The following is a 20,166-nucleotide window of genomic DNA, read 5'->3' as shown; positions in this document are numbered from 1 at the left end:
ATTTGGACTAATCCTGTTACAGATAACTTTGATGCTTGGGGCACTGAAGATATGGGAAGATGACTTACATGGTTGACTTGCATGCTATTGTTTACAAGAAGTAACATATCTTCACTATGCCTTTCCATTCCACTTGCATGTCTTCACATTCCCTTTTAAGGATGCACAGAGCCCTCAGTACTTCTGTAATTGCTATACTCTGTGCCATAAAAACTATTCTGGAAGAAGATATATCCAGTAAACATAAGCATAATGAAGCTTTTGTTGTTCACTTGTCTGCTGGGGAAGAAGAAGTGGTGCTTGGAGAGTTGCAGCAAGTTTATCTCAGAGAGCTTTTTAAAAGTGTATTTTCTTATACTATGAAAACTAGTTTCAAAATGTGGGAGGTCAGAGTAGACTCTTGCCTTGCTGCAGTAGCTGAGAACTTTGCTTACTGTGGAAGTGATTTTACTAAATTGAAGCAAATTTCTTTTGGTTTTCATCTTTTGAAAGGCAATTTTTTGCACTTTTGCCATCAAAACATTATGGTGCCAAGTGAGATAGCACCTTGAAAGAAAAGCTGCTACTGATCTGCTTGACAAAGAAAGCAGAAAATCCAAGATTGCTAGGGAAGAATTTTCATTTTAATTTATGTGAACTCATACTGAAACACAGATGAAATGAGTTTTTGGAAAATGAGTGCAGGTTTGTCAGAAATTTTCAGAGGCTTTGGTTTTGTAATTTAAATGGCCCAGATCTTAGATTAATGAAACATCTTTCAATGCTTCAGTGCTAGAATATACCCATGTGATAAAATTAGTTAAACTAATTTTTAGAAACAAAGAAAAACAGGTAAAGGCTCTAATTTATGTCAATTCACATTTGCAGAATTGTCAACTTGAGTGGAACATTTACTTCAGCTGCCTGAAGAGAGAATAAGATATTAGAATTTACTCTAAATGTATAAGTTTGATCAACTAGTTCCATTAAACAACAAATTGAATTGAGAATATGTGGATTCTCAAACTGTGCTTGAGATAGAGAATTAAAAAGTAATTCTTCAAGACAAATGGGCTTGAGTAAGTGCTTCCTTCAAAGAATCATTCTAAGGGTTTCTGGAGAGATTTTGTTTGGCATTATATAGAGGAATGATGATGCCCTAAATAGCATGTCTTCAGGATTGTGCAATGAAGTGCTATCGTTTGCTAAACAGTAGAGAAACATCAAAGTTTCCTTTGTTTACTTTAATGTAAAAAGCTTATAGCAAAAGTGTTTAAGCAGTTTGAAAGACATAAGTCTGCCATGTTGCAAAATGTAGAACATGTTCCTCAAGAGTTAAATAGTTGTGAAACCTTTAATAATATGGACATTTTCACTGTGACAAGCACTGATGTGGTAATATGTATGTAGCTCACCCATCTTTAGTGGTGTACTTCCAGGCTTTGTGCAATGAAGAAGCAGATGGAAAGAGTTTTAAAAGCTGGAGCAGTAAGAAGTTACAAGTTAGTTGTGATCTCTGCAATTACAATGCCTTGCATCAGCTGTCTAATGGGTCACTGTGCATGGTTTTCTCTAGACTAATGAAGTGCCCTGTGTTCATTTTTCACTAGTTGATATATGGGTCCAGATCCTCAAAGAAACTTCCCTGATAACCTTATGGCGCATACCATCAATGTGAATCTCACTGAGCCCAGTTCAGTGTACCTTCTTATCTCCGTTAGAGACATGTGGATCCAGATGTCCCCAAGGAAATGAATCTGATTCTCAGTGGCTAAGAAATCACTGAAGTGAAGGAGCACCAGAAGAGTGTCAGTGTGGAGTGGGACACAACACCTGGTACTTCTTTTGTGAGAACAGGTGAATGTGGAGTCCCAGCAGCTCAGAGATAGGAGATGCCTCTGTACTGCTCCACCTGAGGTGCCTTTCTTTTGGAAAGAGATAAGTCTTACAGATATCCTCATGGACATTTCTTTACTAACTTGCAGAAGGTGTTTTGTGAACAGATCTTGGAGCACAAGCCTATTCCATTTTCAAAACCACCATGACAGTCCTATCTTCAGCAATTTTCTCCAGTGTTATGAGAATCAGAGCATGACACTGAGTGGCCTCTGGTTAGGTATTAAAAGAACAAAAAGATTTTCTCCTGTAACAAATGATAAGGGACAATCCAGCAATTAAAGCTCTTGTTCTCAAAAAAACCAGTTGTTATTTGAAGAATTTTGGATGATAAAATGCCTTTAAACTTACATCTCTGCGGGTTTACAGGCTTCTTCTGCAATGTAAATGGCACTCTTGAACGCAGCATGGTGCTGCATTCATCCCCTAAGCCAGTACTTTTCACAGCTTCAGATTGAAGAAGAATAAAGAAGAATATCCCCAAAGCCATCAGCATCTGTCAACGGCCTTATACAAAAATCAATCTCAGAGCCCAAATCAAATGGTAGAAACACATATAATGTTCTAACATGCCAAAAGATGCCCATGAGACATAGGTATGCAAGGGAAAAAGGAGAAAGGAAGCAGGAAAGACCTTTTGAAAGTCATCAGTGTTTTAGTTTTGCAAAAAGAAATTCCTAATTTTTGCATGCTTTGTGCTAATTTAGAATATTTGTGGTAAAGGGGGAGTCGGTCTAATTAGGCAGGAATTGATGGGTCTGAAGAAACTCCTTTTCAAAACAAGATTGGAACAAAAATATTTAAGACATGAAAAAGAATCAGTTTTTATTTTCCTGTCTGCTTCCCTTTTTAAAGCATAACAAATACAGCAATTAAGACCTTTCAAAAGTGCCTGGTCAGACTAGATTTCCTATGTCAGCTCCACTAGGGCTCTGCCCTGACGGTAGTTTCTCTTTAAGAGAAGACTAACATCCACAAGGTGTTTGTCACAAAGAAAAGCTTTAGTCCAGGACCACATTTAACTTTTTGAAGCCCTAAACTCTCTTATTGAGATAGTATAACATATCTCTGGGAACAACACGGGTTTTGGAAACCCAGCTTACATGCAGGATGGAACAAAAATAAGTACCCTACATTTAATACCACGGCAACACCAGCTGGTCGAGGGAGGGGATTGTCCCACTCTGCTCTGCACTGGTGAGGCCTTACCTTGAATATTGTGTGCAGTTTTGGGCACTGCAATATCAGAAAGATATTAAGCTGTTAGAGAGTGTCCAAAGGAGGGCAATGATGGGTCTTGGGGAGAAGCTGTATGAGGAGCAGCTGAGGTCACTTTGTGTGTTCATCTTGGAGAAGAGGAAATTGAGGGGAGACCTCATTGCAGTTACAACTTCCTTGTGAGGGGAAGAGGAGGGGCAGGCAGTGATCTCTTCTCTGTGGTTACCAGTGAGAGGACCTGAGGGAATTGCCTGAAGTTGTGTCAGGGGAGGTTTAGGTTGGATATTAAGAAACATTTCTTAACCCAGAGGGTGGTTAGCACTGGAACAGGCTCCCCAGGGATGTGATCACAGCATCAAGCCTGACAGAGTTCAAGAAGCATTTCAACAATACTCTCGGGAACATGGTGTAATTCTTGGGGCAGTCCTGTGCAGGTCCAGGAGTTGGACTCAATGATCATTGTGAGTCCTTTCCAACTCAGGATAACCCATGGTTCTATAATTCTGTATTCTATACGTTTTTGTTCTTCTATATTCTATAGATTTTGTTCTTCCATTCCTGGAGTTCCTGCTGAAGTAATCAGCAGCATTAGCCACTTGCTGGGGATGGGTGATTATCTGTTGTCTGCAGGTGCATCACAAGTCCTTTCCTGTGATGCTTTTTATTCTCAAGGGCCTGTTGGGAATTCCTGAATGCCCAGGGGGCTGGACTGAATGGAAGATGGAATTAGGTGAAAAGCATGATGTCTCTGTCCTCCTTAACAACTTGAAGTGAGGTCAGTGCAACAATAGTTTACTACTATTTCAGACCTGCCAGATCAACTTTTCTATTGTTTTATTGGTAATAATTCAAATTTCCTGACAAACTGGTATTAGGGTGATAATTTTTATTTTTGCTAGAAGCTTTCTGCAGTGTTAGGCAATGTCCCACCTGCTCACAACCAGCATGCGCTCAAGGGTGGAGCACAGTCTGTAGTTTGACTGTTATTGTATTTGTTAAATATCTGCTAGGAGACTTGAAAGCAGAAATGTTCTGTTCTCTGAGGCCTGTAAAGAGGAACAAACTTGCAAGGCAACCATTCCCCTATGTGGGAAAGAACAATTGGGTTCTAAAAAAAGGTCTTGTTTTCTTCTTAGTAAATACTGCATGAAGGAATGTTTTCCTTAACGTAACCTTTAGCTTCAATGTGCAGCGATGCTTTTACTCAGCTGGCAGCTTTTAAAGTTTTTGGCTATGCTTTAAAAATGGCAGGGATGCACTTGCCAGGGTGGTGGGAGACTGGCATTAACTTCTATCTGGAGAAAAGAAAATGGTTTGTCTATGAGAGGTGCTCCAGTACTACACAGTGCTACTGTTTAAGTAGGATGATTATCACATCATTGTTGGGGCAGTCATGAGGGAGTATTAAAAAGCAAACAAAAATTGTGGCCGTTGCTTCCTGATGTGAAATGCCAACATCTTTCTATTTAAATCTTTGAATGGATCTGTTACTGAGCAGCTAGAAATGCAAGTATTCGCTGAAGCCCAATGCCTTAGCAAAACCTTAGAGTTACAGCAGGCCAAACTTATGAACTCATATTAAAAATTGGCTGGACTTTGTGTATCCCCTCAGGTCTGTAATGAGAAAGAAAGTTCTAGGGGTAGACTGAAAATAAATGGAGGACCATTCAAACAATCTTCCCACTTTGGACAAATCATGGCTCTTTTCTTGACTTGATGCCTCTGATTTAATTAGATTTTTTTGATAGATATTCAGTAATATTCTAGTACTTTCTTAGGTGGGCCTATTCATCTTGACATAATGTTTAACACCTTTTTTCTTAATTAATTTCATCTAGTTTTCCAGAGAGCAATAGCATAGAATCCTGGGCTGAGAAAGAAATCTATAATTTAATAATCTACTGATGTCATGGACTGTCATGAAAAGTGGAAAACTACAATTAAATTATAACCATTGTCTCTCAATGCAATCTGGAATTGATGGCTGTTTCCAAATGTAATTAATATGTCTATTCTTATTTAGAAACCTTGGGCCAGAGCCATGGCAGCTGTAAACTGGTATTTCCTTGCAGACTTCAAAGGACTACAGGAGCTTAAATTGGCTGAAGAACTGGCCAGTCAGACTCTGGTGACTTATTCTGGGAACAGTGATGAAGTAGAAACCCCTTAAAGAGGACAGTCAAAAATATTGGTTACAGAAAGACATATGGCCTTGCAAAACCACCTTTGTCTAGCTCAATATTGAGTTCCCCATACCTCATGCATAGTTGTGTCTCCTTGTGTCTCTGGTCCTGGTACTCAGACCTCCCTTTCAGTGGTGACATTGAGCTTGTGTCTAAAGATTTTGAAAAGATGAACACAAATGATGATGGGTCTCTTCATCCTCATCCATAGCTACAATCCCTAGACAATCTCCATTTATTTCCTTGGAGATGCTTTTGTTTCACTTCAGTGTGTGATGCTTATAAGAAAGCCATAATGAATTGATATTACTTTAATTTCATATTCATCTCCAAAAAAATTGAGGAAAATCACAACTTTCAATCATGGCTAGAGAGGAAGTGAACATTATCCACTTCTACCAGAAGTTAGTGGGAACAGCAAATTCTAAGGACCTTTGAAAATCTGACCTTTTTCTCCTTGATAATCTGTTTGTGTAAGGACATTTTGCAACTGATCAGATCATGTTTCCAACTGGAGACAAAAGTAAAATTTTTCACAATGGAATAACCAGGCACTGAAATAATCTCCACAGGGAAGTGGTAGATCCCCAAAATTAGACATTTTTAAGATCCAGTTGGACAGGGTGCTGGGCCATCTTCTCTAGGCTATACTTTTGCCAAGAAAGGTTTTTGCCAAGACGATCCTTGAGGTCCCTTCCAACCTTGTATTTCATGAATCTGGGAAATTCTTGAATCTTTCCCCTATCTATCCCTTCTGCCTGGCCATGGTGTGTAATTTCTCCCCATGAGCTACTGGCCATGCTCTACCAGGCTACCAGTACACTGCACCTGACTGTTTTTCAATCAGGTACACAAGATCCGGGAAAAAAAGTCATCAGCCAAAGACAGCAAAAAGGCTGAGAAGACTCCTAGCCTCTTCCATTCTCCTTTAGCACATAGCATCCCTGCAGCAGAGCATCCTATTGTTCTGCATCATAGAAAAGTGAATCATTTTCCCTGGCGTAATATTCTCTCATTTGAAAATATGCTTTAGCAAAGCTGAATATTCATGTAATGAAGAATTTAATTTTATTAGTGGGGTAGCTTAACTCAATTTATTTTTGCTTGGGAACGTTTAGTCTTTTCCTTTCTTTTTGAAATGACTGTCATTTCTAAATATGTTGAATCATATTGGGAGGAATGGAAAAAGAAAGCAAACTGAAGGGAAACATTTTACCTTACTTACCTCCTATCCAGCCTTTTCCTCAAATATTTGTTTCATAGAAGTTTTCATGTGGTATTCTGTTCTGCTTCAGAATGAAAATAAACTTCAAACTAGTGAAATTTACTATAAAATTAAAATTCTGATTGCCACCGTACATTACTATTTAGCTGCCTCAAAATGCTAAATAAAACCTTTGAAATTCCCAGGGACACTCAAGTGAAGCAAGCAGGCTCCTATCCCTTACTAGTTCTCTTGCATAGTTAATACAGCTTTCCAAATAAAAGAAAAGGAAGCTATCAGCATCCTATAGTGTTATTGGCACTTAATTGATGAGGTGAAGGAATGGTGTATCTGTCTCCGTGAAGATTTATGTAGTGCTGGCAGAGAGAAGAAACATTTTTGAGTCAATGTGTGCTAGACAGAACACATTCGTTGTCTTTTCTCCTGAAGACAAAAACTATAAATGTTATGAAGTGTCCTCCCAGGTAATTTTGGTGAAAGAAGTTTGTTCATACAAACAGCACATATATCAGAAAAGTAATAAACAAAGGTCACAGTGTCATTAAGCAAGGTTTTCGTATTGGCATTTTGAGGAGTTTGTAACAGGATCTAAACTGAGCCATTAGTCATTAATGGAACCATTAGTAGAAATAATATCAATTGAAGTCCTTTTAGTATTTTTTGTAACACATATAATAAGAGACCTCAAAATGAACTTTAAATGCTCATTTCCAGTCAAATAAATTCTCTTGCAACTGGCTATATACCTTTAATGGCAGACTTTTTAATTTTCCAGACTTGGAACAGTAGCTAACCCTTGCTGAAGCAAAGCTGAGCTCAGCAAAGAGAGAGTTTGGAAACACAAATGTACTGCACACATAGAAACTTCCCACTGACTTTCAGCTTCACCAGCTTTCCTTTGGCTTCAGTATGCTTGATTAAGACAACTTCAAATCACAGAATAAAATTAACTTAATTCATATATGGATTTGGATCATGCTCAGAATTTTTTAGAATTACATACTATAGGGTAAAGACATGCTCTGGGTGAGAGAGGACTCTCTTCAGTGTCGAGGAGCTTGGTTTACCTTATATCCTTTCACATTTTTAAATCCTCTGTAATTTGATATAGTAATTTTACTTGGGGAAAAGTGTTTTTTGAATCTTACTAACAGTCAGATCAAAGCTAAAATCTGTCATTGATTACCAAAGGATAAAACAAGCAGATAAAAGCAACTAAGTAACTGCTCATCAAATTGATTTTTGCTATTTCTGACAAGGACTTGTATGTCCCTCATAGCTCAAGAGGGTTGGTCAAAGAAAAGGCAATATAACACCATCTTAACTGCAAATCCTCACTTACTGCTTGTTCTGTTTATTCTATGACTCATAGAGATAAGAAAAATAGGATAATTACCAGAGACCATAATGCTGTCAGCAAACTGGAACATGCTTCATTACACTGCAACATAATCACAACTTTGCACTGAAGTAGCTGTGGCAGTGCCTGTAATGAGAAGAGTTATGCTGTCATTTATTATGTTAGACAGTCAGATTCCTAATAGTTTGCAACGTGGCAGTTTAGAGCATGTGTATAATAATCTCAGGTCATTTATTATATGCACATAAGTAAGAGTGATAGGTTTTGCACCAGGGACAGCTGAAATCTGTGTAGTCATTTAGCACTTACGGTAGAGGAGGACTGAGCCTTCAGCTCATGATTTCAGGCAGTGCTGCAGGTCCGGAGAGGCCTGCAGTGAGTGTGGGTAGACAGTGTGCTTCCAGGGACTATTGCCTCTGGGGTCCTGTTGGGTCTGGGTCCTTATAAAGCCCATTGCTGAACTAAGCTGGCAGTTTGTTGCAGTGTCAACAGTTCCAACGGCGAACAGTCTTTCTTCTCTTTAACTTGTTTGTGAGGTTTAGGGGGGTGATAAAACCAGGATGAACTAAGAGCAGGAAGGCTAAGTAATGCACTTTGCATTGCTGGCTCAGAAGACATGACATGACTTGGTTTGGCGAGACCATCACTTGTTTTGCTAAAGTAAGCCTCTCAGCATCCAGGAAAGTGATCCTTCATCTCTTTTCCCCTCAGTGAGACCATGTCTGAAGCACTGGGTCCAGTTTAGGGCTCCCCAGCATGAGAAAGACATTGCCACACTGGAGCAAGTCCAGTGGAGGGTACCTGGATAGGTGGGGGCTGTGCCAGATGAAAGGTAAGGAGAGGTAGGGAAATTCCCAGTCATTGTAAGGAGCTGTGGATGACAGGAGCTCACTGCTCTCTTCAGCTGTCTGCTTGGAGGAGATACAGAGGAGAGAGCCAGATTCTTCCCCAAGGTGCACATGACAGGACAAGATGTGACTTACACAAACTACTTTGTCTGAAATTTGTAAAATAGTAGCAAATGCATCTCTAAGCATGGGGCTCAAGTCTAGGTATAAAAAGGAAATAAGGAATGAGCATGTAGTCCATTTAATGCCCTACTTGGAAAACAGACAACAGTGATGAGAATATGGCATATAGTGCTTAGCTCTGGTATGAATATCAACTATCTGGCTTTTCTTCCTCTCATGACAATGCTTTGGAAACCATGCCAATGTATTAGCAACTGAAATAGCATTAGCATTGCAAAACTAGGCTTTATTGAAAACCACTCACAGGCCTCCCAGCTGTAGTGTATCAGCAACTTGTGTACTTTACCAGCTGGTTGGTAAAGTAAAACACGCTCTGGACGATGGGAACCAACTCGTCAAGCAAGATTCTCTCTCTGCCTATGGAGACATGGGTCCAAGGGTGGGTGTCCCCCCTTTACTTCTGCAGCAATACACAGGAACAGAGGAGACACAGGGGTGAGAAGGCCTAAGAAATTGTAGGAGGACACAGAAGAGGTATCAAAACCACCAAGACTGCAGAAGGCTCTTTGGGAACTGGTGTTTGTATAAAACCTGTGCTGCAGGCTCCACCGTCAGCCCAGTAAATCAGGACTGCAAGCATACTAGCACAGTTCAGAGTGTGTCTGGTAGAGAGATGCTGTTCTACATTCATGCAAGTGTGCTGAGCTTCCACTCATCTTGAGGGAGTGGGTAGATCTGCCATTGGGAAACAACTGGAAACAGGGAGACCTTGATTTCATTCCCTAAATGCTGTGTGGGGTGTAGCAGCATCAATTGCTTGGCAGAAGTGGGATGGTTACGAGCCCCATACACAGCTTCTCTGACAATTTCTGCTGTTCCCCCCATGGAACTCTTCTGTTTGGCAAGCCTGATTGTTGGGAAAGGTACCAATGGTATTAGGGGTTTTTTTCTTAGGCTTTCATGATTAATTATTAAAATGACTTGAGCCACACTGAATAATTCATTCAGACCTTGTTATGTCATGAGGGAAGGTAATTGTTGCCTTGGAATGACTGTGTATAACTTCCAAAAGTCAGGGACTTGGTGAGGAGGACATTTCTGAGCTTGATCAGTGACATGAAGCAGCCAGAGATGGCTGGTGTTTCTGCCTGCACTTTTGTTGGCACCTTTTTGAAGCGGGACTACCATGTTGAAGAAAAAGGTCCTGCAATAGCAAAGCCTTTCATCCTAATAAAAAACTGCAACAAAAAGCAGCCTTCACAGTCAAGGTAGAGAAGAGTTTTATAAAGCCTAGAATTTCTGCTTTGTTATCACTACTTTCAAAACAATTTCAATATTTGAAGGAAATTTGATTTTGACAGCCGTATATATTCGACTCTGTGGAGAGAGCAGTGGTTTAGATGTGCCATCCCACTGTGCTGACAAACACCCAGCATTGCTACCTCAGCACAGCAAAGCAGGCCTTGCAGGAGGGGGAAAAATCAAGTGCATTTTACCAAGCTAGAGGCCAGGCAGTGTGGGCTTCCTCAGAAATCAGCCAATGGTGCTAGAAAAGTTTTCCTGACAAGTCATTGCTCTCCCTCACCTCCCAGAAAATACCTGCTTCAGCCTGCACTTTGTTTGTGCCTTCCTCTTACCTCTCACAGTCTTTCAGCCACCACTTGCTGCTGCAATACCCCTTGTACCATCTACAGTGTTTGCTGTCATATGTGAGCTCCTTTGAATGGCTCCTGATGCCTCTACAGCCCTTTGGTGACAGCAGCAGTGACGGACAAGTGTGCTGTGATCCTTGCCTGCAGCAGAATAATCTCCTGCGAAATGGATCCTCTCTTGGAGACAACTGGGAAAAAAATTCCTCTCATATTTTTGGAAAGTAACCAGGTTTCTCCTGGCAGGAGGAGATCAGGGTCTCTCCCAGCAGCTCTGCAATGCATAGGCTGATCTGGACAGACAGGTCCAGAGCATTCCTGACATCTCCTTTTCTACTGTGGCGCAACAAATGGGAGCAGAAAACACTGCTGACAGACACCTCTAGAAAGGCTGGTGGGAAGTAAACCAGGATGTCCTCTGAAGTTCTGGCAGTAAGAGACCCTTTAGAGAGAGATGAAAATGTGTGTCAAACCACAGTGATCTGGGCCAGCTGTGAAACAGCCTCTGTGTGGTCCTCTGCCCCTCTGAACATTTTGTTTGTACCTGTTTCCTCACATACAAAACCAGCATGTGGATTCAATTGGCCAGCACTACAAAGACTTTTTGGGGAGCTGTTCTAACTGAGGCTGGCTTCCATACACAGACAGGAGCAAAGAAATGCATTTGCAGCATCACAACAGGACCAGTTGCTGATTTCTTGCAGCTGTCCAGTTCATTCCCCACCATCCTTTCGAGGCAAACTTTGCAAAGGAGGGAAACTGCGACATTTCCATTGCCACCTCTCTTTACCAGGGGATATCTGTGAGTTGCCCTCCAGCTCTGCAGGTAAGGGTAACCAGCAACAACCAAAGCAAAATTTTAAATATCAAGTGATCCTAGGGTGAATAAAATAAAGTTGAGGAAGACCCAGTTTCAAGAATGACACCAAAAGCCCTTGTACAAGGAGGGAAGATATTTGTTGAACAATAGCACTGCTGAGGAACACCTCATAAACATCCATCTGGAGTAACAGCAGTGGACAAGGCACATACCCCAAGTGAGCATCATTATCATATGTTGCACCATGAGGTAGTTATTTCCTCCCATTCACTGCTGATGAGATTGCACATAATTGCAGAGGATTCAGGAACAGGATACTCCAATGCTGAGAGGCTTGGGAAATCAATCATGTAAAGATCTTTTCACTCAGCTTAACATCCATGAGGCCAGATCCTCGTTCAGGCAACACTTTCACTGATTTAATTGGGGTGTTTTGCTTGGAAGATATTTTTATTATGCAGGAGAGACAGCCCACTGGAGCTAGGGGACACCCCAGAGCTTTATGAGGATTTTACGAGGAAGAGAGAAAGAGCTCCCAGGACTTCTTTTCAGTCAGAAATGTGAAAATGATGATACCTTGCTGCATCAAGCTAATTGTTTGTAAGCAACTGCTGGTCTGAAACCTGACTTCAAAGCCATGGGCATTGATGAAAGGTCTTTTCCTACCTGTCTGTCTGTAGTACAACTAGTTTTGCAACTAAAAGCTGATAGATGCATCAGCCAAAATCAGTGAAGCTGTCATGCAAAGTGCAAACTTTTCCTGTTGGAGAAGCCTTTTTTAGCCCACTTTGCCTTTGGGAAACATTCTAGGCTTGAGTTTTTATGTTTCGAAAGAGAGTTGCACTGAAATTTGAAGAAGAGTCTCTCTAGTGCTTAGGAGCTCGGTAAATGCTCCTTGATCCTTGCAAAATATTTCCTGCAGGCCTCTCCTGCCTCAGGAGGCTTCTTGTTGAGAGCTAAATACTTTTGCATTGTGGGGGGTTGGGGGGGTAAGGAGGCATATTTATAAGAGGAGGCTAATGCTGTGCACTGTGTTTCCGTACACAGTGTTTCTGCGCAGAGCAGATGCCTGACCTCCAGCTACTGAGCATGGATGTGCTGACGACTATGAGCCCTCACCAGCTTGCCTTCCCACACTGTAAGGGGCTTAGCAGGGTGAGGGGCTGAAGTACAGCCTTTGAGCAAGTGTTGAAGTTGGGACTGGTGAGTGTGAGAAGAAAAATAGGTCCTGAAAAGACTAATTTTTAATTGAAGTATGATGAAGCTGAACTGTATGGGAATGTCTATACATCCTGCACTAAGCTGAAGCTTTTCATCTTCAAGGACTCTGATTTTTCTTAGTAGATGTGGAATTCAGATGGTGCATTCAGAGCAGAGCACACATGCTGTATTCACATCGCATATTGAACAACTGAGTGCGTTGCTGAGCTGCACTGCTGAGGGCAGGGTGATAACACTTAACTTGAATAATAACATCAGGTCATATTTTTTGATGCTATGCCATAGTCAAACAGTTTCTATATTGTAGGCCATAGGTCAGCTGGCACTCAATGACACATTACGTTGGATAACATCTACCTCAACTCCATCCTGCTTTAAGGGATAGACTTGAAAGTAAGGGATTCTTTTTACTGATGAGAACTATCAATGGATGAGACTGGCCCACTCTAAGAGGCACAAGGTAATATCATCTTTGTGACCATTACTAATTTTCCCATTACATCCCTTGTGCATGTAAACTGTATGCTAATATTCAAGGAGATGGAGCTTTCATGTATGATGGTTTTCATCTGGATTTGTTTCTCCCTGTAGTAGGTTGGCTGTGGCGGTAGGGAGCAAAGCATTCTTTGGCAACGACAGAGGGTTGCTCCAAACTCAGCTTTAAAAGTTACACTGAAAAAGCCAATCTATAAATCCTCATCACAGGACCAGCTGGGTGAAAGCCTTCAAAGAGAGTTAGGCTATACATGTGTGTTCCTGGTATAGAAATGTCTCACTACAACTGGCAGTAAGAGTTTGGAAGGTAATAAAGAATTTAGAAGCAGTAAATGACCAAGTGTTTTTATGGAGATTTTTTACAGCTGTGTTTGGGGAGGAACCAGAGAGAGGGGAAGAATATCTACCATATGAAGATGCAGACATATTAAAAAAAAAGTAATAAGGCACTATTGCTAGAATATTTTTCATGGTCATGTGAGTAAGATCAGTGCACATGACTTGCAAATAATAGACCACAAAATCATTCTTCCCCTCCCTCCCTGTTTTCTTTGGTTATATTTTTTTAAATCACAAATTTATTCTCAAATGTGAAATGCTTAAAAGTTAAAGTCCTAATGCACCAAACAGTGAGTGTTGACCAGGGTAGAGACAGGAGTTTTGCTTTATAAACTTTTTTTAGGGTTCAGCTGTGCAGATTTTCCCAATCTGATTGATGCAGTGTCTGCTGAGGCACCTTGCAATGGCCATTGAACCTCTCTAGGCAACTGGGAAATGCTCCCCTTAAGCCTTTTGTCTTGTCCAGCTTATAAAGGTCAATGTATACTGACTTGCTTGAAGTGGATAGACAAGAAAATAGAAAATGTTAAAATACTCTTTTTTTTTTTTTAATTCACAGATATTTTGTAGTGCTGATAAGCAGGTATCTCAAATGCAACCGCAGAAAACCTGTTTGGTGTAACATTATCTGGCAAAGGAGGTGAACACTACCAAAGCCAAGTCTAACATCTACAGTGCCATATTTTGGCAAAGAAAATCTTCTTACTTTAGGCTTACAGACGAAGGTTTTGCCAAGTACAAACTGTTCCTTTGTTTATTTTTGTTCTGTGGGTCAGAACAAGGGACATACTCTCAGTGTTTTAAACTATCCACAAAATGTCACAGCAATGCTCTACTCTGTGCATATTAATGGTAGACTAAAACTGGATTGTCACAAAAAAAGGAAATGACAGGCTTGGTTTTATAGAGTAATTATTCTCAATTAGATAAAACATTCTGCCTAAACTTAGCATACAGATTCTCAGAGGGGAAAAGGTATAAGAGATCTTTCCTTTTCCACTTTAACACTAGTCAGTCCTAATGGGGAATGAAATTCTGCAGAACCCTGTAATTTCCCTAAAAGCTCCCTGACTGAAAATGCATCTCATACTGATGTCTTCGTGCTTTCTTTGTGCACTTGGCACAGCAGGCAGACACAGAAATGACAGGGGAAATTTGTTCCTGGCTTATTGATTAATCATTTAAACAGATACACCAGCTACTATATTTTATTCAAAGCTTAAGGTCATTTATACTATCACGGGTATGAAAATATTATATGTCAGTATTTTCTGCTGACACAAAACACTCCATCAGGCTGTGGCTGTTGTTGCTGTAGAGCTAAGACTTTTTCACAGTCAAAACCTGTTACCTTCTCTGTCACTAGGAAGCTTTAGGCAGGCAAAGTCACAGGCCAAACTAGCTCAACCTTCTTCTCGTCTGACTCTGTAAACAGATTTTAATTATTATAATTAAAAGGCTATCAAAAAAAGTGTTTCACAGAGACCACATTTACAGCATTTATACATCTAGTGAAGTGTATCTGAAGTGAAAGAGAAAAAAATATTCTTACATTTGAATAATAGTAACAGAAGTTCAAATCACTTCATCTGGGGAGTTGTCATAAAAATGCCGTCAGAAGGACTTTAGCCTCTTTGAACATCCCCAGGTTCTACTCTTCTGCTTTTCTGAAGATCCTGGCAGCATTATCCCTGTCTACTCCAGCAGTAAATACAGGCACTTTCTTCCAAATGCCTGTGCAGAAGCTACTCCCTGCAGGAAGAAGCCTTTGGAAAAAAAAGAATATTTTTAATAAGGTGAAACAATTTGTGAAAGAAAATAATTCCCTTCCTCTTGCTGTGTGATTATAGTTAGCAGTTTTATTATTAGCTGATGTCTCTTTGGAGGCTTCTGTGCCATGTTTTGCAGCATTCGGGGGTGGGTATAAAGCCCTCCCTTAAGCAACAACTCTGTTGCTCTATCAAGAATCTGCACAGCCATCAAACATGTCCTAAGGCTCCCAAATTGTTCTTTTGATGTTCCATTCAATGATTTTTATTCAAAGAAATAATGAGAAACTTTGCTCTCTGAATCAAGCCAGAGCACATGAGGCAGAGTATCTCAGAGGATTTAAGGAGACATCCTTTACTCCTCCCCTGCTTTCACAGGACTGTTTCTCAGACCTCACTTCTGGGAGCAAACGGTGCCATTGGGGGGGTGCTGCAGGAGGCTGCCTTTGGGCAGAGCACCACGTCCAACGGCAGTTCTGCTTCTCCTACAATTATGTGTCAGGCACAGCACATGGAGGAGGGAGATGCTGGGAGAGCAAGTGGGTCTGCTGAAGACTCCAGAGGACAGGATTTCTCACCACTCAGTGTGAGAAATCCTGTCTAACTGACCGGAGCTGGAATTTAATTTTGTACAGTGGACATACGGGAGGCAAGGAAGCATCTGCCTTATTGCTGTCTGCTCTCTGTCAGCCAGGCAACTACAGCTTTAATCCAAAAAAAGCTGCAGCTGAACATTTTGAGGTCTTTATTATCTTTCTCAGGTTGGTCCCCACAGTTTTCAAACTGGGATATGGGAATTTACTCACCTGTTTCTAATGTATTTTAGTGAGAGAAACTCAAGCAAGAAGGTATCCACTTTTCCTGAACCCATTTATATTAGAAACTGCAGGGTAAGCGGTGATGGTTATAATGTGCCCATCACCAGATAAAGTCCCTGCTTGGACCTCAAGCAAGAATAGGGACAGGAATAAATACTGTATTGGATAAACCTGGGGAAAATGTGCAGTTGGCTGCAGCTGTGATTCTGGAAAAGTAATAATTGAAAAGCTGAATGAAGTGTCTTTTTCTCTCTGGGATGAAAGAAAAGATGTGTGATGGGAGGAGTGGTAAGTCATGTTGTTTGCTGTTGTCACCACAGAGCATTTACCAGAAGTAGACATTCACTCAGGGAAAAGCAGTGGTTGGAATCCAGTCATGTCATGAGCCACCAGCCTGGGACACTTCTCAGGCGTGGGGGTACACAGACCTCTTCGTCCCACCAGGTCTCTGGTGTGATGCAGATTCTGCTGCTCATTCTGGAAGAGCTACACAGTGATTCAGTAAATTCAAGCTAAAATTCTTTTATTATAGCCTCAATTTTAAGTTACTGAGTATCTTCCAGAACTCCTTGCTTTATGTGAGCACAGTGAGGCCTCCAAACCCAGCCGAGTGGTGCAATCAAGGCCTGGAATTGGTTTTATCCTCATATCAGCCAGTGTCACGGTCTGTGGGGGAGGGGTGAAGGGCCATGGCACTGCAGAAGGGGTTCAAACGAGGTTTGGGGTGCAATGCTGGTTTAATGAGGGTGTGCAAGGATTATATAAGCTCTGCCATGGAATGCACCAGAAAATGAGGTGGAGCATGAGACAGACAACCAGGGAACAAATAGGGATAGGGACTCAGGCAAAGAGGGAGGAACTGGGGAGGAACTGGGGAAGGAAAGGAAAGGAGGAATGGTAGCTCTCTCCTCTCTGCAGCTTTCTCAGCCAATCAGAGGGAGAAGCAGGGAAGCCGGGAACAGGCACCAGGTATGCCTGGGCAAGCACGGGTATTACAACTGTAGGGGGGAATCATACAATGCACATATTTATAAACACATAATAACTGTAAAGTCCATGTAATAAAGTCCTTTCAATTGCTGTATATCTTTTTCCACTCCTGGAACCGTTCACATTCTGATTCTTACTCCTCCACAAGCCAGGCCTTCTAAAATATTCTGTAAAGTCTTATATTATGCATTGGGAAGAAAAAGTCATAAAATCATAAAATGACTTGGGTTTGGAAGGGATCTTACAGATCATCTAGTTCCAACCGCTCTGCCATGGGCAAGGTCACCTTCTACTAGACCAGATTGATCAAAATAATTTCTCTATCGGCTATTCCGCTTTCTTGCTATTCAGCCATCACTAAATTTTAATTTCTTCAATTTCAGCCCATTTAATTTGGCCATTTTTAACCTGAAGTGATGTGACTTCTGAATTAGGAAATGACAAATTCCTACCAGATGAAAAATTTTAAAATTCTTCTTAAGAAAGAATAAAAATCAATTGAAAGGACTTGGCAGAATTTTCTGCATTAATGCACATGAAATGTGTATTAACACACATTGCAATTACATTGAAAGTTTAATCATCTTCATTGAACCTATAGGGGAAATGAGTAGATATAATTTTTCCTTTTATTTTAGGGCATCTCAACAAGATGCATCTAATGCAATACAAGTTGATATCACACAGAGGTCTTCTGGTATCTATTGTACCAATGAATAAATACGAATTACTATACAAATTTACAAGTGCAGCAAGAGCTATTGAAACTATCTTATTCAGGGAAAAGGGGAAAGGAAAGAAAATATAAGGAAAAAACCTATTATGAGATAGCCTTCACATGTTCTAAAATTCCTTTAGAAAAAACCAATATTCTAAAGACAATAATTCAGTCAAAAAGAAAAGGGAAAAGGATAAATCCAGGTCCCAAATGATGAAATATCAATGACTAGCCACTGTGGTAACTTAAGTCAAATGAAACTAATAAATCTGTTGTGTAATAATTTATTGCAAATATGTTTTATTGTAGGTTGAAAATGAACAAGAACAAATGTAGGGTAGAATATATTCTACAGGGAGAAAAAGAGATTTACTGTCTTCTTAATCAATGAATTTAAGAAATTTCATTATGTTGAAACTGTTGGGTTTGTAGCTTAGAAAATGAAAGTGGGAGGAGATCAATAACCCCAGTGTCATGTCATAGTGACACACTGAATTTCATAGGTCTGTGGTCTGTAATCTGTCCAGGTGCTTATTCAAATCTCATTTAAAAAGTCAAATTTCACAAGTCTACAAGACTAATTTGGAAATTTTGCAATTTCTTGCAAGACTCTTAGTGGTTTCTGTTCATAGTTAGCATGGAACAAGGACTATAATTAGAGACTCTCTACCAGTAACAGTATTTTGCCACCTGACCCTAATAAGCACAATTCACACACACCCATACATCTTCAGTAATTTTCAGACTTAGTACTTGCTGGAACCTATTCAGAGTTTGTGACTAGAATTGGATTCTGGTTTTTTTGTTGTTTTTTTTTTTTAAAGAAAGAAATCAACTCTGTTGATCTTGGTAGAGATAGTGACGCCACTGCAGGGAGCCATCCTCCTCTGCCACACAGATCTAGGAGCTGCTTTGTACTATTGGATATAACTATATTAGACAAAGGAACACCACTGCCTTCCCAGCATTAATTGCTACCAAGAAAGATGGAATCCATCTCACACAATTGCATTTTTCTGAAATTTAACAGTGTAGTCTGATAGAGCCGTCTGGACTTTCTTTCTAACCAGTGAAGGAAGAGCAATGCCTCCATAGGGAGATCAGATCAATCCTGCTGCTGTCGCTATGAAATTGGTACCTGTTTCCCTCTGTTGATGACAGCAAGACCCAGATTCCTGGCTCAGACTGGATCCCTAGCCTTTAGACAAGAAATGTTAGTGGAGTTGGGCCTATCTGGGCTTATCCATACAGCCACAGTTCCCACCTCCTCCTCCCATCTCGCTTAAGGGGCAGCAGTAACCAATTTCTCATCTGTCACTGTCAGGCTACATCACTTCCATGTGAACCATGCAAGGATTTACCCATGTCTTAACTCTATATAAACTTCAGGAAGCAAGGGCTTACTGATATTCACAGAGATTTCGACCTCAGGAAATTGCCCCATGCTCAAAAATGGGCACTGCCTGCACATCCCCACCCAGGTCTTGCACGAATGTATTTAAATCACAGATATCTAAAGAGTATTGTCTTAGAAAGAAAAGCCAGTAATCTTAGTGCAACACAGCAGGTCACTGAAGAGCTAAATACTGATGGCAGTCATTAAACTTAAGGTAAGGGATCAACTTCTCTTTCTGTACTGACATCTTTCTGTACTGAAAAATGAGGCAGTGATCTGAGGTCACGAAGCTTCTTTTTCTCTCTCGGTGGTTTTTTTGTTGTTGTTGTTTTTAAGAACTAAGTACATTCCCCTTTTGGCAATTTTTCACCATTTGCAATAACCAATATTACTGTCACTCAAAAAATTCATATTAATGTCACTATTTTACTGGCACAGCATTAAAGATTTAAAAAAACATCCATTTAGATGTTAGACAAAGGTCCCACAAATACACAGAACTTCAGAATGACAAGATCAGTTCCTACTCAGTCCATGATAAGCTTTCATACCTTGTGTCATTTTGTTATAGCTTTTACTTTGCATATTTGATCAACTTACATCTCTACAGGTGTCACAGCTTGTAAACTTTTTTTTCAGGCACAAAAGGAGTACATTTAATTCCACATCAAGCAGCTTTAAAATGCTTCAACGTCTTATGCTTCTCTGGGATGAAGATGAAACTTTGTGCTCACCAATTCAGATGATGTTCTGTTTTCTAGGTACACAGTGTTAGAACCAGATTTGAAAGTCCATTTAGGTTTCATAAACAGCAAATAGAGGAAACCCAGATATTTGCAAAAATATTCAGTTCCTCAGTGATATTCAAAATCCCAGGAAGCCTCTGTCTCTTGTTCAAGGTGACAAAACAGCTTTAAAAATTTGAGACTTCTAATCCAGATGCAGAGACATTTGACATTGAAGCTACAATATCTTCGTGCATGGAGAATTCATTTATTTAATTTATGAAACTTTTTCCTTAATAACAATAATAATAATAATAATAATATACCACCAATTGATAAAATTAGGCTGGAAATTAGCAGCAGATTCTAGTTGAATGGTTGATCTTAGGAAAAG

This window comes from Neopelma chrysocephalum, unplaced genomic scaffold, assembly GCF_003984885.1.
Source record: "Neopelma chrysocephalum unplaced genomic scaffold, ASM398488v2 Primary Assembly neopelma1_67, whole genome shotgun sequence".
Classification (NCBI taxonomy): domain Eukaryota; kingdom Metazoa; phylum Chordata; class Aves; order Passeriformes; family Pipridae; genus Neopelma; species Neopelma chrysocephalum.
This window is presented reverse-complemented; position numbering follows the sequence as displayed.